Source organism: Tenrec ecaudatus, chromosome X (assembly GCF_050624435.1).
Source record: "Tenrec ecaudatus isolate mTenEca1 chromosome X, mTenEca1.hap1, whole genome shotgun sequence".
Lineage (NCBI taxonomy): Eukaryota > Metazoa > Chordata > Mammalia > Afrosoricida > Tenrecidae > Tenrec > Tenrec ecaudatus.
In genome coordinates, this window is record NC_134548.1 from 98,917,099 (window position 1) to 98,942,710 (window position 25,612).

The 25,612-nt window shown below is 38.0% G+C and overlaps 1 non-coding gene across 1 annotated transcript; it reads right to left on the bottom strand.

The window, feature by feature from the left end:
* Positions 1–24,746: 24,746 nt before the first annotated feature.
* LOC142435375 (small nucleolar RNA SNORA24) lies at positions 24,747–24,876 on the bottom strand. Its single transcript, XR_012781441.1, has one exon. It is a non-coding gene; the product is annotated as a small nucleolar RNA SNORA24 (small nucleolar RNA).
* Between the last annotated feature and the right edge of the window lie 736 nt (positions 24,877–25,612).

The window sequence follows — 25,612 nt, forward strand, 5'->3', positions numbered from 1 at the left end:
CCTCCAGTTCCTAAATGCTTCCTCCCCCCCTCCCCCACTACCATGATCTGAATTCTACCTTACAAGTCTGGATAGAGCAGAGGTTGTACACTGGTGCATATGGGAGCTGGAGGCACAGGGAATCCAGGGTGGATGATACCTCCAGGACCAGGGGTGTGAGGGGCGATACTGGGAAAGTAGAGGGTGAGTGGGTTGGAAAGGGGGAACCAAAAACAAGGATCTACATGTGACCTCCTCCCTGGGGGATGGACAACAGAAAAGGGGGTGAAGGGAGACGCCGAATAGGGCAAGATATGACAAACTAATAATTTATAAATTATCAAGGGCTCATGAGGGAGGGGGGAGCGGAGAAGGAGGGGAAAAAAGAGGACCTGATGCAAAGGGCTTAAGTGGAGAGCAGATGCTTAGAAAATGATTAGGGCAAAGAATGTACAGATGTGCTTTATACAATTGATGTATGTATATGTATGGATTGTGATAAAAGTTTATGAGCCCCTAATAAAATGTTTAAAAAAGGGAAAAAAGACAGTAACTATATTCCAACAAATTAGAAAAAAGGAAATTTACAAAATTCTAGAAATACACTTCCTACCTAAAGAAACAGAAACTGATGTAGAAAACCTGAATAGGCCCATAACAGAAGGATTAGATCAGGTCAATCCCAGCAAAATACATTCCAGGACCAGAGTGCGTACTCAGGGAATTCAGCCAAGCATTTAGAAAATTTGAAACTTTTCTAAAGTATTCTGGCATATAGAAAAGGATGGTAACTACCTGAATTCATTTTATGAATTGAACACAGGCCTGATAACAATACCAGGCAAACACATTACGAGGTTAAAAACGTACAGATCAATATCCCTTGTGAACATAAATGGAAACCTAGCCTCTAGAATCCAATGCATAATCTAAAAATAAATCGTGAGTAGCTAGGAGTCATTCAAGGTCTACAAAAATAGTTCTTTATTAGGAAAACAATTAATGTAATCCATCATATAAATAAAACAGAGAAATAACTGCATAATTATGTCAATTTGTATAGAAAAGGAGACAAGGTATTAGATGAAATCCAACATCCACTGCTGATAAAATAGGAATAAAAGTGGAATTTCTCAATTTAATAAAGAATACTAAAACCCAAATTCACTGCCATTGAGTCAATGCTGACTCATAATGACCCACTGTGTGTTTCAGATTATGTAACTGTTTAAGAGGGTAGAAAGCCCAGTTTTTCTCCCTCAGAGCTGTTGGTAGTTTTGAACTGCCATCCATGCAGATATCTGTCTAATGTGCAACCACAACAATACCAAGGGCTCACTTCTTGATAAATGGGGAGAAATTGAAAGCATTTAACTTTCAAATGGGAACTAGATCATTATGCCCTTTATCACCACTCTTATTTAATATAGTGCTGAGGTCTTATCCAGAGTTATTATATAACAGAAAAAAATTAAATCATCCAAATTGGCAAAAAAAGCTCCATATTTGCAAAGAATGCGATTCTATACATAGGAAAAAACAGACTCTTAAAGAATATTGTAGGAAATAATTGAAAGATTTGACAATGTGGCAGGGTACAAGACCTACAAAAACCATCAGATTTCTGGACACTAGCCAAGAGAACTCTGAAAAGAAAAGCAATAAAAGCATCCCTTTACAGGAGCCACCCAAATGATGAAATACTTAGGGACAAGCGTAAGCAGATAAATAAATGAGTTATACAAAGAACTCTATAAAATACTAGTACAAGAAACCCAAAAAAGACCTATATAAATGGAAGATATACAATACTCATGGATAGGAGACTTAACATTGTGAAAATGTCACTACTACCTGACAGTCTATAAATATAATGCAATTCCAAGCCTGATTCTAGAATCACTTTTTGAAGAAATAGAAAAATTGCCACCAACTTTATATGAGAAGACACGGGAGTCAGGATAAACAAGTCACTACTAAAAATGAACAGTGATAGAGGTTTCTCACTTTCCAGCCTCAAAATGTACTGTGCAGTCAAAATAGCTAAAACAGCCTGATATGGGTACTAGGTTGGATGCATAGACCAATGAAACAGAATAGAGAACCTAGAAATAAATCCATCCACTTACAAGAAACTTATTTCAATAAATGACCAAAATGCATTAAATGGGGAGAGATAGCCTCTTCAACAAATGATGCTGGGGAAAAAAATTGGATTTCCATTTTCAGAAGAATGAAACAGACCCCATACTTCATTCCACATACAATAATGAATTCAAGATGCATTAAAGATATCAATGTAAACTCTAAAACTATAAATATCATCAATAAAAAATAGAGACAAACGTAGGGGTCCTAATACATAGCATAAGATACAATCAAACTTAATGAAAAAATACACATAGAGCAAAAAACAAAAGAGATGACTGGTAGCTCCTAATAATAAGACAATTGTATATTTCAAAGGATTTCATCAAGAGAGTAAAAAGAGAACCCACAGACTGGTAAAACAGTTTTGGCAATGGCATATCAGGCAAGGGACTAATCTTATAATATATAGAAACTTTTAATACCTCAATAAGAAAAAATAAAAAAATAGAGAAAGAACATGAACATACAGCTCGCCAATAAAAACATCCAGGTGGTAAACAAATATATGAAGAAATGCTCATGATAATTAGCTAGTGTATAGTTGCAAATAAGAAACAAAGATAAGATTCCACTGTACCACAGCAATGACATTACAATTAAAAACAAAACAGAAAAATAGAGAGGGTGTGTAGAGACTTGAACATTCATATACTTGGTAGGACTGTAACATAATACAGCCACTGTGGAAAGTGGTATGGCACTTACTCCAAAAATTGGGAACAGAACTACCTTATGACTCAGCAATTCCTCTACAATGTATATACTCTAAGAAATAAAGAACATAGCAATACCAAACAACCGATCAATGCCTTGACTGTGCATATATCCCAAAGAATTCAGAAGCAGAACACAAACAGATATAGACTCTCCCACTGTATAGTGTTCATCGCAGCACAGTTCATAAAGAATGGATAAAGAAACTCTAGAACATACACACAATGGAATACTATACATCTCTAAAATATAGCAATGAAACCACAGAACACCTACGACATGGATGGATCTGGAAACCATTGTGCTAAGTAAAGTTAATCAAAAAAGACAAATATTGTACGAGCTCATTAGTATAAGAAAAAATAAAACAAGACAAAGACAGGCTCCATTTCCCTGGCTATTTAGTCTTTTAATCTATTCCCTACAAGCAGGGAGATAATGTGCATGCCTAATTCCCATAAATTATATATCACTCCCTATTAAAACATCTTAAAAATCATGTCATAAGAAACAGCCTCACTCCAGATAGAGTCATTTCCCATGTTGTGGGGAGGAGACAATCAATTATTTCCTGCCATTTAAGAATGTTCTATTGTCATCCCAAAGCAATAGACACTCCTACAGGAGGAGTAAGCTGGGTGGGGCACCCCACCATTGAGAAAAACATTTAAAGTTATACACAGAGCCCTCAAGGGTAAAATATGCCAAGTATCCTAAAGTGGGAAATTTTGACCTAGCTTCTAACTAGCCCCTGGTGACCCAGGCCACGTGCTCTAGACAACTTGGACATTAGATTCTGTAATTTGGAGGTACACAAATACTTTCCTAGACCACACCAGAGGTACCTGAATTAGAAACTTCACAAAGTGAACTGGACTTTACCTTGAACTTGTTGTAAAAATAAGGAACTAAAGTATTCCCTTGAAATTTAAGCTCAAATCCCCTAGTGTGAGAAACCGGTGATCACTATGCCAAGGTTAAGGAATTGGTGGCCATTGGCCTTTGGGTGGACTTGGACCTATTGCTTTGAGGATGCTCAATGAATGCCAACATGTAGTTGCTGTTTGAGTGCTGTGTCTCTTTGTGATAAGTGTTAGACCTGCCTCCATAAAGAGTGCTGCTGAAAATATTTCATACTGCCAACTGTCATATCTTGTGTAACTAGTGTCCAGAAACCAAAGTTTTGAAGATATATTTTAACCTCCCATGTGTTGGCATCTGATAAGAAGTCCTACACATGTATAAATTCCTTTGCACAACTGTGTTTTACCATTGACTAAAATAATGCTATTATTTTAGGTAAATAGGTAAATAAGGTAAATCTAAAGAATTACCTTAATTTTCATGGGGATGATTTTTGATGTTGTGGTAGTTAAGGTTTATTGTGCCAACCTGGTTGATAAACACATGTGAGATTAATTGAAGGGTAGAGAAATAAATGGCTCAGTGAGCATCGCCTTTCTTGTTCTCTGGTCTCTTGTTCTCTGATGGTGAGACCAGTGTGAGACTGCCTTACCTAGTTCTTGCCTCAGCAGGCAAGGCTCACTTCCTGCGAGACATCCCCGAGGAGAAGCCACATGGACCTACCCTGATGCAGCCCTGGGTGCTGGAGCAGCCATGTGGAGACCCCTACCAGTGTTGAGATGCTTACACACACTGATTTGGCTTTCCTCCTGCATTTGGCATTATTGCGTGTGTTTTGTGAGTTTGAGGAGGACTTTGTAGATCAGTCAGACATATGGGCTAATATCAGACTTATGGACTTGGACTAGACAGGATTGGGATGCTTTATTAATGTACACTTACTTTTTACATAAAACTCTCCCTCTTATACATACGGGTTTCTGTGGATTTGTTTCTCTAGTCTACCCAGACTAACAAATATGTACTCCAATAAAATGAAAATGATGTCTATAAAAGTGAATCAGGGACACAGTTACATGAGAGGATTTGGAGCTCTTACTTGAGTATAGCCTTAATATTAAACAATTTGTTACTGTGACCTAGCCCTGAGCAGTACTTTGCATCAAGAGGAAATCACTGAAAATATGGATACCACACTCAGTGTTGTGAAGTGCCTGGCTATAAGAGAAAAATAGTATCTGTAGGGTCCCATTGTGGTTTGAGAGCCCAGCGAATTACACTGTCCATAGACTAGGAACATGAATAGAGATAATTTCAGACATAGAGCATTGTAAAGTGGATGTTAGCAGGGGGTACTTAGCCTGAAATATAACACTTTGTTATTAGATATTCCATTAGATCGATTTGGATTTATACTAATATTTATATTATTCTCTCCTTTCTTATAGATTGAGCTCTCTCTGTGTTTTATATGGTTATTATTGTTGGGTCCATTGTTTGTTTGTACTTGTTTTGTACATTTTACTTACTACTGTATTTATAAAGATAGTAGCTGAATTAATGATTTCCAGAGGGCGGGGAAGGGGTGATTGGCCAAATGGTGAATCAACACCAATGATTACAAGAAGGAAGAAAAAGTTCCAAAGTAGATTGTGTTGATGATTGCACAACTTTTTGATGTGATTGGACAGTTCAATTGTATGATATGTTAATTTTAGCCCAATAAAACTGTTTATTAAACAAATAAAAAACACTATAGTGAAACCACTCTTACAAAAAAATCAGCATAAAAGTTTCATACCTAAAGAAACAGGTTTTAATGACTACCTGGTGTGGGAGAGGAAGAAGAAATAATAGGCTACAATGTACATAAGTGTTAACTTGGGTGGAGTGGAAGATAATCTTCTATAAGAGGCAGCTGACATCCCTTACAGAGGGTCATGGGGAGAGGAAGAACCAGTCAGAGTGCAGTGTAGCAATGATGAAACATACAACTTTCCACTAGTCCTAAATGCTTCCTCTCCTCCCACTATCATGATCCCAATTCTACCTTAAAAATCTGGCTAGACCAGAGGATGTACACCGGTACAGAGAGGAACTGGAAACACAGGGAATCCAGGGCAAATGATCCCTTTCAGGACCAATGGTGAGAGTGGCAATACTGGGAGGGTAGAGGGAGAGTGGGGTGGCAAGGGGTAACCGATTACAGGGATCTACTTATAATCTCCTCCCTGGAGGACAGACAACAGAAAAGTGGGTGAAGGGAGACATCGGAAAGTGTAAGATATGACAAAATAATAACTTATATATTATCAAGGGCTCATGATGGAGGGGGAATTGAGGAGGGTGAGGAAAAAATGAGGAGCTGATGCCAAGGGATTAAGTGGAGAGCAAATGTTTTGAGACTGATGAGGGCATTGAATGTTCAAATATGCTTTACACAATTGATGTATGTATGGATTGTAATAAGAGTTGTATGAGCCCCCAATATAATGATTTAAAAAAAGAGAAAGAGGCAGAAGGATAAAAAAGAGGAGAGTTGGGGAAAACCATTGGGGAGTTCCATAAATTGTTTAAATTAACAAATGCTAAAATGATAATCTGATATGCAACTCACCACCTATTTTATAATAAAAAATGTCTCTCTCTAAATCTGCATGATATAACACTCACTGATTTGAGAGGAAATATCACAAAGTGACTGAATTACTTGAATAAGACAGTTTGATCTGACTCATAATGAATACGATCTTTTCAGACAGGCCGAGACTAGCCTGGCCTGCAACTCTAGGTGTGGCTGTTATTTCCCATGTAGGCACAGCCACACGACTCTGATCAAGAAAGAAACTGCAGAGCCACAGAATCTGTTCAAACAGAAATTTGTTAAAGATTACCTTCAAAGAGTTGTTTACAACAATTTGAAGGGGGAAAGCATCTAAAATATGGTCGCCTTCTCTTGAGAATGTGAGCAATTAGAATAAAGTACAGAATAGAACCTGTATCCTACTCTCTCCTTAATTTTGATGCAAATTAGGTTCTAAAATATGTTAAATTATTGATTCCCAGGATACACTCCTTAGTAATTAAATTATAATATCTGGGGAGACAGCAAACTTTGGAGCTTTAGATTTAACCATGTGACTTTATTTGGCAGCAAAAATTGGAAACCTGCTTTAATCAATTGAGGCCCAATGTCAGTTGCTTCCCAAATGTTTTAACCATCTGGTAGTCCTTGGATTAATTTTAACCCAAGTCAACAGATAACAGCAAAATCCCACTTTCTACAACCTCAGAAGTGCCATCATAATACCTCCAATATTCCTCTATTTCCCAAACTAAGACTTTTCTAAATTCCATCCTTAGCGGCACAAGTAATATGTTGTTGGAAATGAAGAGACTGGCTCCTGTAAGCCATTGGAGAGAGAGTTATATTGGCCTTCCAGGAGGGGCAAGATTTTCACTGGAGCAGTGTAAAAGGGGAACAGGTTTTAAAATGATAGTTGTGGTCTGAGGAAAGGTAAGAATAGTGATGTCATGAAGAGCACAGTGATAGATTTTTTTTTAATGTCTCCTTAGTTCTATACGTGAGTTTGAATAGTAACTTCTTCCAAATCACCTGGGAGTGGGCATCAGACATGGAGGGTCACTTCATCTAAGGATGATATTTAAATGGGAAAATGGGCTTGACATTCACTTACCTTTTTCCACTCCTGCAGAGACTTGTAGACTTGTACACACCCCTATGGTGGGTTTCTGTTGTCCTCTTGTGGAAAGAGTTAGGAAGGACCTTCCACTTTCCATTCAGTTGCTGTAAATGGTCCTAGAAAGCAAGAAATGTGGATAACAATAGAGAGATTTTGGGGGCATATCTAGTTAATCTTCTGATTCATAGAACTCCTCTTGTAAAAACCAATTTCTTCTGCACTATTTCCAAAAAATCTGATTCCATGGCATCCCTAGGTAAATGACAATATTCTTTAGGAAGGAAGATTTTGAGATGGAAAGCAATGTGATAGAAGTAATAATTATGAAATCTTAGTGTGACTGTGAATACAGAATGTACTAGAGAAAAGAGAAAGTGGAGGTAGGTGATGATTACAGCATTGTATTAATCAGGAAACTTGGAATGATGTTTTTATGTGGCAGAAGTGAGAAGCATTGGGAGCAAAGATTAGACAGAATCAAGTGATGTACTAAGGTCAGGGTGGTGAGCGAGAAATAATGAGACAAGCTTCATGGAAAATTAAGGCTTTTATCCAAACCTCATGACGGAGGCACTAATCCTCCCTAGTGACACCACATTTAACCTGAAGACTCAGTTCTCTTGAGATAAAAGAATTGCGTCAGTGCTAATTTGCAAACTTTATTCGATAAAATATAGTGTTTCTTCAAACTGTGAATGGATTTATTTTTACATGTGGATGGATACTGAACGCTAATGCTGACCATTCCCCATAAATGATTGTCTCCATAAGAAAATTAACAGAAAATATACCCTATGAGAAAGTAACATTAATTAGTCAAAATTATTCTAGTTGTAATACTAATTAGTTGATCAGCTAAATTAACTCTTTTTAAACCATGGCAAGAGCCATGAGAATGTTGCTTAAGATATTAAATGGGTGGTTGTGGTGGGATGGGTTCTCTTTAATGTGGCCATCATCACCATAGGTTGCTAATTATCCTAAAGGGATTAGTTGAGCTTCAGGCAATTAAAGAATCAGTCTGTTTGTTATCCACTTAAGTGGTTTACTATCCACATAAGCAGTTTGCACTTGGTAAAGTAGAAGGTCAAAGAAAAAGACAATAAAGGAGATGGACTAACACAGTGGCTGCAACGTTGACAACTCAAACATAACAATGATTGTGTGGATGCTGCAGGACTGGGCAGCATTTCCTTGTGTTTTGCAGTGTTACTGTGAGTTGGAACTAACCCAAAGGCACCTAACAGCACTAACAACAAGGAATGGATGGCTTATGATTGTCATTTGCATCAATTGCTAGGGATGGTAAGGGGAGTCACCCAGTAGGTGATGTTTGCCAGGATTAGTTTTTCCCTCCCCAAGTCTGACTTTTAACAGATTTAGCTGGAGGGCTTGTCCAATGACTGATAAAAATTCTAGAAGACAGAGGTTCTTATGGAGCTTCTTGTTGTGGAGATTTAGGTGGGGGGGCGGGGCGGGGATATACCCTTTGCTCATGGGGCCCTGTATTGAGAACCTTCTACAAAAACTCACTAGTATAAAGTTGATTTTAACTCATCAGATAGGACAGAGTAAAACTGCTTCCGTGGGTTTCTAAGACTGTAAATCTTTCTAGGAGAAGAAAGGCTCATCTTTCCCCTGGGAAGTGACTGGTGGTTTCTAACTGCTGACCTTGCTGCCAGCACCTCAACACATAACCGTCTACACCAGCTATAATGCAGGTCTAGGGCTATAACATTTAACTGGTAACACTGAGGCCATGCAGAGAGTGGGCCCACAAAGTGAAGCTGGGCACCTTAAGGAGGTAGATACCCAATGGAAAAGTGATTTAGCTATAAACCATACAGAGATTGCCTATAAAATGGATTTGCTAGAGTTAACATGTTAAAAGTTCAGACTGGCCTATGATTGTTCCAGAGTTGCTGGTTGAGAACTAAGAAAGCTTTGTTGATAAAGTGAGAGAACACAGCAATTTTATCCCTGAGCTGATCTGAGGGTACACCTTCTGTTGGCACCTGGTCCAATAGCACATCCAGTGCCTGGTCTCATCCAGTGCCACAGAAATGGACATGACTTATTTGGAAACAGTGAAGAAGTCCCCTTTTAGACATAGGTGAGTTCCTCCACTGCAATGCTAAATAGAGTATTCATAGGCGCACGGGACTGCATCTCAAATGTGATCCTGTGGTTTACAGTGTGCTTTCTGTAAGTTATCTGTTATGTTTTACTATTTATCTTTTATGAAAATGGCTTCCATTTGCCACACTGTTTTATGTGTATGACCCAATTGGATCAGGTAGTAGAGTCTTCATTGTTTCTTAGGATATAGTGATACAACCTGTGTGTGTAAGTACAGATGCACAAATGTGCAGACAAGTTTGTGGTAGATAGGCAATTGAGGCTACTGGGAAAGAATCTACTATTGGGGCAAGAACTTTCAGATATTAAGATGCCTAGACTCCTCAGCCAGTAGTAGGAACACAAATTCACATTTACTGAGTAGCTACTTATTTACTATGCATCAGACTCTGTTTCTTAGAGGTATTACTTACATAATCCCGCAATCAATTTTATGAGATGGTAAGTACTTTATTATATCTGTATTGTTAAGGGATGTTACAGGCATCATGTCTTCACTTCCTGTGGCTGCACAATGGAGTAGGAGAATTAACTCCCCACCAGCCCAAGGCAGATAACAGCCATGCCTCCACCCAACAACTTGGTTTACTCTATTTTGATACCAGTCTTTCTGCCCTCAGCACTATTTCTCTACTTGCTAAGAGAGTCTGGTGCAATGACACAATTATGAATTTTTATTAGGGATGTTAACAGGTTACCACAAACCAAGATAAGAAAACAAGGATAAAATCACTGATGATATCTCTTCTCAGCTAGTGGTTAAGACCCCAGCCACATCATCCCTTGATCTCTGCCTTATTCTGTACATTAGGAACTCGCTGTTCTGCCTTTATGAATTTCCTCTGATCTTCCAATCAGTGACACATAATCTTGCATTTAATTACATATGGCCTCAACCATGTGGCTGAGGTAACCATAGAATCCCAACAACCACAAAGAGTCCTCATTTAGTGTCTTAAGACTGTGTTGGGAAGTCCAGCTCTGCCTAATCTGGCCCAACTACCTCTAGCAGGTGACATCAATTATCAGAGTTTGCTGATCTGTGGAGATAGAGCTATGTAGGCACAATAATGTCAAGCTATCTATATGCTCAGCAGATAACAGAACAAGCTGTTCTGTCTCACAACCTGAAGGTCTCTGGTCTCAGTGCTGCTGCCTCTGGTGCCTCTACCACTTTAGACAGAGATCTTGTGTGCATCCTACAGGTGACTGCTCTTTTTGATGGTTCTGGGATTTGTTCTTTTTGCTTCTGAGATGTTATCATGTAGTCAAGGGAATGATGAAACTGACCAATACCTGAGTTCTCCACACCTTATGTACTTCACAGTAATTTTATGGGACGTGTAGAGAAATTGATAGAACAGTCATAGGTAATTACATTTCACTTCATCACATCACAGGGTCATCATGAGTTGGCATCAACTTGATGGCAGAGTGTTCATCACAATAGCAGATGAAGATGGGCCACATAGCAGTTGAGTAACAAGTCAAGGCTACACAAAATGAGGAATCCAAGATTGGAATGCACAGTCTAGATTCATATCTCATATAATTAATACTAATGTTCTAATATCTAGGAATACCATTTGTCTGTCAGATTATCATTTTGTGGTGGCTTGTATGTGGCTGTGATGCTGGAAGCTATGTCACAGGTATTTCAAACACCCGAAGGGTCACACAAAGTGAACAGGATGCAGTGGTGCTTCCAGACTAAGAAAAGGAAAAGAAGGCTTGGCTACCCACTTCAGAGGAAAGGAAATAGCCACCAAAACTAGCATTATACATAGCTTTGAAATATCATCAGGTACTGACAACATAATGAATGTAAGCAGATAGTGGATATGGGGAATAGGGTTGGAAGTGAGCCCCTCCAATTGTAGGGCACTTAAACTGTGATTGAGGATGAGTTTGCTTCTTGAAGTGGAGTTGACCATGGTGATGTGAGTTAAAGCCTCAGAGAGCAGAGAACTTCTGGATCTTCATTTGCTAAAGGAGCACAAGTCAAGACAAGAATGACTAACTGCAAAAATCTGTTAATTATCAAAACATGAAATGTGTGAAGTATAAATCGAGGAAAATTTGAAGCTGTCAAAAATGAAATGGAACTCAAAAATATTGACATCCTAGGCATTAGTAAGCTGAAATGGACTGATATTGACCAATTTGAATCAGAAGTTTATGATTAACTATTCTGGGAATGACACAGTCAAGAAGAATGATCTTACATTCATGGCCAGAAAGAACATTTCAAAATTAATCTGGAAGCACAATGCTATCTATGATAGGATTATAACTATCTGTCTTCAAGGAAACTCAATCAATACAACAGTATTTTAATATATGCACCAACCACAAAAGCTAGTGGTAAAGAAACTGAATTCTACCAATGTCTTCAGTCAGAATTGCTCAAACATGCTATTAAGATGCATAAATAATTAGTGACAATGGGAATGCACATGTTGGAAACAGAGACAAAGGAAAAATAGTTGGAAAATATAGACTTGATGATAGTAACAAGGTTGGAGATCTTCTGATTGAATTTTGCAAGACCAACTATTTGTTCATAGAAAATATTTTTTCAACAACATGAATACACAGGGACTTCAAGTGAAACACAGAAATAAAATTGACAACATAAGTGGAAGGAGACAACAGAGAAACTCAATATCAGCTGCTAAAACCAGGTGAGAGGCAGTCTGTGAAACAGACCATCAATTGCTTGTATGTAAATTCAGGTTAAAGCTAAAGAAAATTAAAACAAGTCAACAAGAGCCAAAATACAACCTTGAGTGAATCCCATCTTAATTTGAGAACATCTCGAGAATAGATTTGACACACTGAACACTAAGGAAAAAAGATCTGATGAGCTGTGGGAGAACCTCAAGAACATAATTCAGGAAGAAAGCAAAAAGTCCTTAAAAATGGTCACACGAAAAGAGATATGATTCAATTGGGTGTCAGAAGAGATTGAAACTTGCTCTTAATTATAGAGTAACTAAAGTTAATGCAAGAAAGGAGGACTTCATAGGGTTGAATACTAAAGTCCGAAGGTCATTTCAAGAAAACAAAATAAAATATTATATTATATATAAAGACCTAGAGCTAGAAAAATAAAAAAGGAAGATGTTCAGCATGTCTTAAGCTGACAGAACTCTGGAAAAAAATTCAAGTCTTGAGTTGCAATGGGCAAGAATGATGCAAGAATCAACAAAAAAGAAGGAAGGAATACACATATTCATGATACCAAAAATAACAGCAATAAACAAAACTGATTGACATTCCATTTGAGATGGTAGCATATGAGCAGGAACCAATGGTACTGAAGGAAGAAATTCAAGCTGCAATGAACCATTAGCCAAAAACACGCTCCAGGAATTGATGGTAGACCAACTGAAATGTCCCAATAAGCTGCTGAAGCACTGGAAAAGCACTGGAAATACTTGTCTATGCCAGGAAATTTGGAAATCAGCTACTTAGCCAACTTATGTCAAGAGATCCATATTTGTATCTATTCCAAAGAAAAGTGGCCCAACAGAATGCTCAAATTATAGAATAATATCATTTATGTGACATACACATAGATCATCCAATAATGTTTGCAGCAGTACATTGACAAGGAGCTGCAGCGATCCAGGCAAGATTCTGAAGAGGACTTGGAACAAACAATAGCATTGCTGATATCAGGTGGATCTTGGCTTAAAGCAGAGAATATCAGAAAAATATTGTTTAATCGACTTTTCCAAGCTATCAACTATGTGGATCAAACAAACTGTATATGACTTTGAGAAGAATGGGCATTCCAAAATACGTCATCGTGCTCCTGTATTCATGGATCCAAAGCAGTTGTGTGAATGGAACAAGGGACTACTGCATGGTTTAAAATAAAGATAAGTATGTTTCAGGTTGTATCTTCTCACCATACTTATTCAGTCTCTATACGGAGGAAATCATCAGATAAACTGGATTATAAGATGAATGTGACATCTGGATTGGAGGAAAGCTTATTAACAACATGCCATATGCAGATTGCACTTCTTTGCTTGTTGAATGTGAGGCACAAAATCAAAGACTGATGAAGATGAAGGGTTGCAGCTTTTAGTATAGATTGCAATAATGTACAGACAACCCAAATCCTCACAAATGGCCCAATAGGTAGCAGCATGATGGAAGGAAAAAAGATAGAGGTTGTCAAGGACTGTGTCTTGCTTGGATCCACAATCAATGCTAATGGAAGCAGCAGTCAAGAATTCAAAAGATTAGTTGATTTAGGGATATTTTCTGCACAAGATCTCTTTAGAGCAGCGGTACTCAACCTGTGGGTCATGACCCCTTTGGAGGTAGAATGACCTTTTCACAGGGGCCACCGGACTCATAATAGTAGCAAAATTACAATTATGAAGTATCAAGGAAAATAATTTTATGATTGGAGGTCACCACAGCATGTGGAACTGTATTAAATGGTCATGGCATTAGGAAGGTTGGGAACCAATGCTTTAGAGTATTGAAAAACAAGGATGTTACTTTAAAGCACTAAGATATGCCAAACCCAAACCATATTTGGTAGCTACTTGAAGGTATATAAACATCTAGGGATAATATTCAACCTGTCAATCGGGTAAAAGTCTGATGGTGCCTCCTTGGGGGGGGGGGTTCTTCTCATAAGGAAGACCCTGGGAAACCCACCTAACCCCTGTCTCTGTGCCTTCACCTTCCTGCTGGATGACCCTGCTTGCATCCAGAGCCCTGGAGATGTTGCCACTACCATTGGATCCGCACGAGTTTGCACCCACCAACCTGTGAAAGCCCTGTATTCTGCAACATTGCTTGTGGCTCCACAAGTCTGAGGGGACTTATGAACTAGGATTGGGCTTATGGACTTGAGTTGTACTTGGCGGGATGTTTTCTTGATATGTACTTCTTGATATAAAATTCTTTTGATATATATGAGTGTCACTGGATTTGTTTCTCTGGTCAATCTGGCCTAACACATGGTATTGTCAATTGCCTCCTATGCTTGTGAAAGCTGGGCATTGAATAAGGAAGACTGAAGAACAGTAGATGCATTTGAATTGTGGTGCTGGAACATACAGACACACCAATCTGTCTTGGAAGACATGGGGCCATAGTGTCCTTAGAAGTAAGAAGTAAGGATTGTGAGTCTTCGTCTTACATACCAGGAAATGTCATCAGGGGATATTAGTTGCTGTAGAAGAACAGCATGCTTGGGAAAGTAGAAGAGCAGCAAAAAAATAGGAAGGTCCTTCAGGAGGTGGGTTGACACAGGGACTGTAATAATAGGCTCCATCTTAGGAATTTTAAGAATGGCACAGATCTGGGCAGTGTTTTGTTCTGTTGTGCATATAGGATCACTATAGGTCACAACCGACTCAATGGCGCCTAACAACAACTACTACCTTCAAACAACTGTAAAGAAAAAAATTGACCTTAATATGAGCTTCTTAAGCTTCCCTCAAACATGCTCAAGATAATTGAAGCTTAATGCCGTTCCATAAGTGGAGGGCAGGAGAAAATTCAGCACCCCAAAATCTGGCAGCCTTCTTCAGAATAGAGACAGAGTCAAGTGGGATGGGCAGATGAATAAATGAAGGGTGAACAGTTATGAGGAGAAAAATAGATGAAAAGAGGTTAGAATAGAGAGAGAAAAGGTGTGAGGGTCTTAACACCACCAAGGGAACATTAGTGTAGGAATATATAGATATATAGAGATAGATAGAGATATACTGTTTTATATGTGATAGTTACATAATTTATTGTCAACTTGAATATATCAAAGTGTAGGAGTGGAATCTAGCCTGTCAATCATGTCACAGCCTGAGGCTGCCTCCTTGTGGGCATGACCTTCTCATAAGAAGGGTCCTGGGAACTAACCCCCCCTCTACCTTCACCTTCCTGTTTATGAATCACCCATAAAGCTGCCAGAGCAACCACCATTGGATCCACAAGACTTCGCACCCACCAGGTAATGTTCCTGCATTCTGCATCATGGCATGTGGCTTTGTAAGTATGAAGAGGGACTTATGTACTAGTATGGGACATATGGACCTGTGTTGGACTGGCTGGGCTGCCTCTTTGATATGTAATGGCTTCTTTTTCTTATTAGTTGGGATTCAATACATATATCATTTCATATTTCAATCATGTCAAGTACAATTGTACAATTCCTACCACAGTCAATTTATAAGCAGTTTTTTTCTACATGGACTCCTTGACATCATCTCCCTTTACCCCACTACCACTGCCCCCTCTTTCCCTTCCCCCTCAACTCCTTATTCTTCTTGCTGTTCCTGTAGGTTCATCAATCCTGGGTTTCATATACAAAAAAACAGAAAAGCATATCACGGAGCTTCAAGAGGGTGACCTCCATTGCCATAACACCTCTGAGATGCACTCTACTATGAACAAACAAAAACCGAACAATACAAGCAAAAATTACAGAAAACTTTGCTAACTATATCAGGTCCAGCCTGCATCCTAGGTGGGGATCTACTGACAAAGTTGTAACTGTTCAGGTCAGATTTATGCCTTTGATCTTCTGTACTCCTCTCTCCCAAGCACTCTGTGTAGTGACCACTCTCCTCCCACCCCTCCATTTCAGATAGGGAGTGTTCTCTGGAGGCTTATTTCCTATGTAGTACCACAAATGAATTCTGGGCTACCACACTCATCCATCGCCTTCTCCACACCAGATTCCCACAATTTAGGCTCTGATACTGATCCTTCCTTTGACTTCAGATTACATGGATTCCAATCCTTAGGTGAATGATTATGGTATGCTTCTTCCATGTGAACTTAGTTAACACCTCACTTGGATGGCTGCTTGTTTGGAGACAAGATTTTAAGACCCCAGACACTATTTCATCTGCTAGCCAGGCACCATTTAAATTCTTCGTCACATTTTAATAACATCCGTATCTTCTGTGTTCCCTTCCTGAGGGCAAATATCAAGCAGGGCCATGATGTAAGAACTAATTGTTCTAAAGTTGGAGCTAGGATTTAGTGTGAGCCTTAAACCCATTCCTGGATTTATGCTTTTTTTTTTTTTTAAATTTGCAGTATCTTGGGAATTAATATATATGTCTTATCATTCTATAGTTCAATCACAATATATAATGGTTTCTCCATATAAAGCCCTTTCTTATGCATATAAGAGTGCCTCTGGATTTGCTTCTCTCATCATCCCAGCTTATCACAATGCATAACCAAAATCATATCATTTCCAACTCCTAGTGATCCTATAGGACAGGTGCAGGTACAGTGAATTCTTTCATGTGGCTCTTCTAGACAAAGTCCCTAACTCCCACCAAACAACCATTCCTTTTATAGGCCTTGGAAGAAGGTTGAGGAAGATCCTGATAGGATTCCCCTGTGATGAATTTTGAACAGAAGTCCTTGGAGTGCTATCCTGCTGTGTATAAAATGAACCAGGTGAGATATATGGAGGATCTCATTACAAACAAAAGGCAGGCGTGGAGCCCCTTCTTTGGATCTGAGATCCCTGTGAAGTAAACCTCCTGAATGCAGATAACAGCTTTACATCATAGTAGCTGCAGCAGAACCAGTAGCTAGAGCATGGAACAGAGTGATGGACTTCCCAACCACATAACAAGTTAAGATGAGTGCTTTTGTGCAGGAGGCTGGCTTGTGGAGGGAGGTGTCTGTAGTTACTTAATTGGCCAAGTTGGCCGTGCTGACCCATAGAAGTGGAGCAGAGTGACTTGGGTTGAGGCTTACTGGCGGAGTAGGCTGCCTCTGGGCACTGAATGCAGGGAGCTGGGTTTGTTCACCCACTGAAATTGAGTTGGATGCCTTCAGACTGTGGTCTACAGCAGAGTGGTCCCTTTGGGTATTTATTAGCAGACATGGAGCTTTATAACATGTCCTAGTAAGCAACTATTCTGAATATTTCTCAATGGCATTACAACTAGTTAATATCCCTAATAAACCCATTAATCATGAATTTTGTCTGTGGGTTTCTGTGTGGCCATAGCAACAGATAATAGAACCCAAAAGAAGTAAAATAGAGAGTATTAAGTCAGAGCAACAAGGTAGAACTGCCTTTGTGTGTTTCTGAGACTGTAATTATTTACTGGAGTATAAATCCTCATCTTTCTCCTGCAGTGTGCCTGGTGGTTTTGAAATGCTAACCTTGCAGTTAGCGGCCTAAAATGCCACCAGGGTTTATATAAACACATACGTATGTGTATAAATATAGATATATAAAAATACAATCTAAATCCCACATGTATATAAAGCAGGTTACTAGTCAGATATTTTCTAATACAGATAATTTCATCAGTATACTCATACATTTAAGATCTTTCCCAGTCAATAGGGGACTAAGGAGTAACACAATTAATGCTTGTCATGTGAAACCAAACCCTTTTTGTCATACTGAGGTGACTTTTAACTGTGAGATATATATAATGTATATATATATATATATATCTGTAATGATAACGGATTTGATTATGTATCGCACAGCAAAATACAAAAAGAAGCCTAGAGCTTCAAGGTTATCAGCATGCCAGTTTTTCTCATCTCACACATCTAAGAAAACACCTTAAGGACAATGGCTACCACAGGTTGTAGGTAGGACAAAAATATATATTTTTAGATTAGTAGGTCACTTGGGAACCATCATTTTCAAAGCAAAACCTAATTAAGGAAATTCACAAGATGTCTATGCGTGCTTTCACTGACCTGCCCCCAATTTCATGCTGATTTAATTGCCTTAGTGGCCAATAAAAATAACATTAAATATTCTAGGTCTGGATTCCCCCCCCCAAATGATATGTCTATTATAACTACTTGTCCAAGGCATAGTATATTATCATCTAGATTGCTTCTTTGTATTTTACTTACAAGAAAATTCATCCATGGAAGTAAAATGTCTATCAGGAGACATTATGACATCAGCTAAGTTTTCTTACAGTGTCAATCATGAGACATTCTCACTTCTGTCTTTTCTTCATAGCCATCATTAACTAAGCATTGGTGTCATTTGACTATTCATTGATAATTGAGTTAATTGTATAATGATTAATTTTTTGATAACTGAAGTCATAATAAATCTCACCTTACCTGTAAAGCATGTAAGTAATTAGTGCATTTATGACTGTTAAAAAATAAAGAATGCTATATTAAATCATCATTACTTAAGCACCAAGGAAATACCAAATGCCAAAGAGTATCAGTAAATTCTACATAATAATGAACAAATACAGTCCGATAATGTTCAGAGAAATTTATACAATTTTACTTGATTACTCTTTGCTACAATTATATTAATTGAGCATTCACAAGCATTGCTTCCTATTCTGTAGATAAGAAAATTGAGACAAAAGGGAAGTTAAATAATTTGCCCAAGGACAACCAGCTGCTAAATGACAGAGCTAGGAACTGCACTTAGGAATCCAAGTCCACTGTTATGCACTACTCAGAAGCATATTTTGCCACATCGTACATAAAGGACTCTGGAAAATTTATATAAAAGACATTAGGAACAATTCCTTTTGTTATACAGTGGCTTGGTTTTTTTCTCTCCAGAGGCAATGCTTCCTTACAATGCAGCTTAACTGTGTTTCTTGCTAGATATGACCTTTGATATTACCTATACATAATTCTGAGCCTTCTGAACTTTATGATATGACCTGCTTCTGAGTATCTAGGAGAATGTTACTTCAATTCCAGGTTCCTTCATGAACCTATACTTTTTCTTTCCCTTTTTAAGCTTTAGGGAGTAATACAGCCCCATAGGTCTCCAAGTGAAAATTCTACTTTATGTATTCATTAGAATGCAATGAGTTGAGGTACAAAAATATAAATACGAGGAAGACAGGGTCATATTTTCGGACTTTTTTCAGTTCTGTTGCTGTATGAAGTGTGCGACAGTCATGAATGACCATATTCATAAACTGTTATTTTTTTTATAAGGCTAGGGAGCTACAATAAAAAGAACTTTGAAAACAAAGGAAAATACATTAATGTCACTGTGAAATGCTTACTAGGCAATGGTGGTCTTTTAAAAAAATTTGTTATTTATAATCCTTAAGATTAATTTTCATACTTAAACATGAGCATAGACCTCTTCGCTGATGCTCCACATACCTCACAGCAGAGCTCTTTTTCTGGGAAGCTGATCTCCAGATCTTTTTCTATGAGGCGCCTCTGGGTGGATTAAACCTTCCAACCTTTCAGTTGGTACTCAAGACATAGTTTGCAGCACATAGGGACTCCCCTTTTTGGACTAAGGAAGATATTTTCAGATAAAACTTTTAACTGGAACTCTCAGTTAACAGGGCTTGGTGTGAAAGCTGTGTATTTTGAGGGAAACATAAAAATGGAAATCAGACAATATCAAGGATTCAAGTACCTTCCAGCATATGTTTTGGATTCCATCTTGATTTAGCTAATTTCTCTATATCCATCAACTTGTGCTGAGGCAGTCTTAAATAAATCTGTCAAGTCACTTTTTCTTTTGTCCTTTGGGTGCAAAGACTGTTTTCTGGCTTTGCCTAGCAACCCACTCAGTATTTGCCATCTACTTTCTTTCAAAAGCGTTCTTTGAGTTTCATCAACATTTGTACCAGGTCACCTGCCCTAAGTTTAGCTCTTACCGGGGAAATACTTGATCGTTTAAACTTACTCTTTAAGGTGTTGCCAGTCATTATAAAATGCTTAATTGGTGAGCCTTCTTAATTATTTGCATTTTAAAAGAGTTGTATTTTAACAGAAAGGAATCACTAATATTAAAATTACTTTAGAAATCTATTTGGTAAAGGGGAACTTTGGGGTGCACTATAAATTAACTTTTCAGGAAAGCCCCTAAAAGACTGTTTCTCTTATAGAATTGAATAGAATTGAACTTGATATGAGCAAAATATTTAGTCAATATTTTTAAAGATGTGGAGGTGATGAAATCTTTGAGTCCTTATATGTTTGACAAAAAAAAAAATCCTCTTTTACCCTTAAAGTAAATATCTTACATGGATAAAAAATTCTTACTCTAGTGTTTTATTCTCCACTTTTTGTAGATTTTCTCCATTTTCATCTTGAATCAAATGTCTTCTATATCAACCATATTTCTTTGAACAGATAATGAAGAAGAACTCGGTTCCCCACTTTGGAGGAAGGACCGGCTGACAACCTTAGGCATAGCTTTGAAACATTGTCAGATATAGAAGGCCTAATGAATGGAAGTAGAATATTTTCAGATATGGTGCCAGAGGATGGGACCCTCTGGTTGGAGGGCACACAAAATGCGATTAGTGACGTAGAGGGGCAGAATAAAAAGAAATGACCTGAAGGCATTGGGTTGATCAACGATGGGCTCAGGCATAGGAACAGCTGTGAGGGTGGCCCGGGACCTTGCAAGTGTTTGGCTGTGTTGCGCATAGGATTGCTGTGAGCCAGAAATGACCTGATGACAATGATCTTCTTTCTTGGAATCTCGATGAAAAGCTCTGCCACTGACTGTGTGACCTGGGGTAAATTTCATAACCGCTGAACCAACTGTGCACTGGTGCTAAGATAGCATCTGAGTCATAGATTATCGTGAAGTTTCAATGGCAGAATTGCATAGATCAATTTTTACAGTGCCTGGTATAAAGCTGATGTTAATATTGCCAATTAGTATCCAAGAACTTCAAAAGGAAGACTGAGATTTGAGTATTGTTGCCATTACATCACCAAGGCAAAATAACGAACTCTCATTTTGTCAAATATATCAACAAAAAATACTAGTTCATTATTCTCTCATTTCTTAAGCCATTTAATTAGTCCTTACATAAACTTTATTTCAATGAATTTTTCTTTGGTAACACAGTTTCTTTATTTCTTTTTCTGTCCCTGGGTTTTGGGACTCTTTGTAGGCACTTAATTAAATATGTAGCGGCAGATTTAAATGCTCTAACATATTTAAACACAACTCATTGTAAGTTCCCTCTAGCAAAACGTGGTTAAAGTGAGATGGCAGTTCTTAAAGTTAAGAAAAGTGTTAGTGAAACTCAGAACACAAATGCATAATTTAGATCGTATTTCTCCCCAGGCCCAAAAATAAGCTCTATGAAGAAATGGAATGGAAGTCACGTCTGACCTTCTTCAGCTACAGGAGAGAGAAGGAGAATTCATCTTCACATTTGGCCAAGAGTGGCTCTCATGGGGCAGACATCAGGCATACCTCTACGCTCCAACCATCTTTACCATGTTCTGAGACCAATCATCCCCCACATAGCACTGCACTTCTCTGCTAGCTTCCACAACCCTCTTCAATGGCCAAACAGAACTCATAGATACAGTTTACAAGTATGGGGGTTATTAGGTTGCACTCTTTCCTCTGCATTGCCTCACATTGGCATTGATATCTTCCTCTTGTCCTCAGCCTTTCAGCTACACATTATTTTGGCCTCTGTTGCTCTCAGACAAGAGTTAGAAAGCTCATCCCACTCTGTAAGCTAGCCTCCTTTCCAAAGACACTCAGTTGTACTCAGGAAGTCTATTGCTGTGTCTCATAGCCTTGGGGGTTGCTTTCTGCTGTGTCTCATCTCAGATACACTTCACTCCTGGGTTTTTTCTTGTTGCTCATGAGATTCTCGGTTCCTGCTTCTGAAATGGCTTGCTTTATATCCAGTAGAATAGCACAACTAACTAATCTACCATATACGAGTTCCATACACCCTATTCGCATTGTATTTGTAAGGTGCCAGGTAGTAAGTAGGTTCAGATTCATAAGGACTGAATGTGCAACAGAAATGCTGACCATTCTTGCACCATCCTCACAATGGTGTTATGTTTGAGCCCATTATTTCAGTCATTGTGTCAGTCTAGCTTTTTGAGGGGTGTCCTCTTTTTCACCGTCTCTCTACTTTCCCTATATGCATAGTCCCTCAAGTTTATGTAGTGTGAGTTATTAAGTGTAGGGACAGAAAAAACATGCCAATTAACTTGACTTCCCCTCACTAGAAGAATGTGTAGCATCTTGAAAGGCTCTTTCTATTTCTATCTTCTGGAAGTTTCTTTAAGTGGAGTACATAATTGATTTCTAATTGTACAGCGGCAAAGCTGATGTGAGTTACTAACACCATATTGATTTTAAATCCTCAGAGTTAAAGTTGGCAATAGCCAGATAATAATGTCATTGAGAAGAAATGTCCAGTGTTATTGTATACAGGGAAGCTCTGACACCTTGCATGCAACAGTGCATTTCAGCATAGAGAGGATTGTGAGGATGGTGCAGGACCAGCCAGTGCCTCCTTCTGTTGTGAATAAGGCCACTATAGGTCAGAACTGACTTACTGGCAATCATCAGCAACAGTATTTACAAAGAAACATTCAAGGGGAAACTGAAATGCATGATGAACCATAGTCACATGGGTATGCTGCTGAACTGCCTTAATGATTATAGTTCAATGCTTTCTTATTTTCCTTATAGCGCAAGCTTTTGGATTTAGTGACTACTCTTATTTTCACTCTAGAGCCTTACATTTCTAATTCCTTACTTCTGTCATTATTTGGGGATCAAGAAAAAAATTCATTTTCCTTTGGAAATGAGATTTTTTGACTGATCTTACTATCTGACTGAACACTGTAAAGCCTATACACATGAATGCAGGTACATATTTGCTCTACCTATTTACCTGTGTACTGTTAACCTCCAATACAGGGCCTGATTCCTAGCATACAGTCCATAAGGTTTCCTTGAATGAAAGAAGTGAATGAACAATTAAACAAAAAAGTCATTGAAAATGAATTCCACCATTCTGTGTCATTTGTATGCAAGATAGATAGAGCGATATTGGATAAACCTTTTATTTACCGATAGTTACTTTTCTTCTAAGAACAATGGGCAGATCATATATTTCTTTCAGGATACATAAGCTGCATATTTTCTACTATAATGTGGTCAATAAGCCAGTGATAAAGATTGGGATAAATATATAAATGGAGTCCTGGCCTGGAATTCTCTAAAATGAAGTCATTTCAGAGTATAGTCGAGGAGCAGGGAACAAGAAACAAGGAAAGATAAATAGCCAGTACAAAGTGACTGATTATTTTCTCCTTCTGACTTTGGAGCTTACTTAAGAAATCCTTTTCAGGATGGTCTACTAAGGGTAAGCAAGGGAGTAGCATTTATTTATCGAATTTCATTCCTCATCAGTCAAAACTTACCCTATTAAATACTGTCTTTCCTTCCTTTATAGCTTACAATTGTATAAGCAAAAGGTAGGCTCCCATTGTGGCTTGTGGCATGGTGAATTATGTTGGCCTGTGTACCCACAAGGTTAGAAGTTTGAAACCTCTAGCCATCCTTTCTGTGGGAGAAAGATGAGATTTTCTACTACCCTGAATAGGTACGGTCTCAGAAATATTCAGGGAAATTTGACTTTTGACTTGATGGCAGTGAGTTTGTTTATTTTATTTTTGGTAGTATCAAAGAACCAGTGCAGGAAGCAAGAAGCTTTTAGTGCCGTCCTGAAGTGAGGCACTAATAGGTTTCATTTGCTCCAAGAAGGCCAAAATCAATGAGGGACTGGTTACTACAGACTGGGCTAGAATAAGACGTGAGACTGACAGATGTGAAGTGGTGCATAAGAGGTGTTCCATGCAAGTAATAGAATGACCAATCACTTATAAATATGTCTTAAATAATATGTCCCAGATAGCAACTAACAATGCGGTGCCCCCAAAGAGTACACTTGCAATTAGTACAATTTCCGAATCTTGTAGCTGCTATTAATTCACCCACTTTTCACTTTGGTGTTTTGGCATTAGCAGTGCCTAAACAATAGATTTCAAGATAATATACAATTTACAGTATTTCAAGAAAAGTAAGCAGAAGAAAGAGATGGCTTTCTACTCTCATAAAGGATTACTGTCTCAGAAACCTACAGGGACAGTAGGACCCTGTCATATAGTGCCATCATAAGTCAGAATCAAATCAACAGCAGTGAGTTCTTTGTTTAAAATATGGAAACAAGTTATATGGAAGGCACATCCTACTTCAAAGGAGATTAGGACTCACTACTCTCCTAACAAGAGCAACACAATTCTTCAAGAATTGAATTGATTTGCAGATATCCAATTGAAATGGGATTTTATCTGAAAATGCTATTTTTAGAAGCATTTTAACTACAGCTAAATAGGCCCCATTACACACACCCTGTTCTTAACAGTGAAGCATGTTACTTGTGCCAGTCAGAATCTGATACTAATTAAACAGCAACAGTTTTGTCAATACGCAAGAACATAATCTTTCATAGTAAGGAAGGCTGGCTGCCACAGTTGATAGGTTTCAAAAAACATGGACTAACTAAAAAGTATATTTGAAACTATGAGGGAGCTTTAAAAAGCTTATGAAAAAAATAGAATGAAAAATAATGGACATTTCTATGACTTTTTTTTGGAATTCCCGTGTGTATTTAAATTGTTTCTCAACATTTGGCACTTGGATTCCACAGTATGTTTGCAAAATAAAGTGAAATCCACTAGTCATTAATGGTGAACCCATAATGAGAATCTCTTGATCCCTGTATAGGGCTACTCATTGAAACCTTACAACTGTTATGTTAAACACTGCTCAAGGGAACAAATAATCAAATATCATGATGTTTAAAAGAGAAATTTACCCTGAAAATTGTTACTGGAAGTCATCATCAGAATGTTGTGCAGCATAATACATTATTCATTAGGGTCAAACCTAGACAAATCATGCTCAAGCAGTTTTTATCATTTAAGTCTAGTTGATTAAGTACTTGATTTTTAAATGTTGATCCTAAGTAAATTCAGGGAAGTCAGAGCTACTTTTTTATTTTACTAATCAAGATGTCCTTTCAGGTTCATTCAAGTAATGGGAAAGAAGCATATAATTTAGCTCAGTTTCAAATGACATAATATTTCAAGGAAAATACAAGTGTTCTTATAGACTCTAACTACATTTACAACAATATTACTGGTGAAGTTGTCAGTTAATCAAAGACCAACTTTTGACTTATGTTATTCACTGTTTTATCTAAGCACTCAGGACATGGCTTAAAGAATGGGAG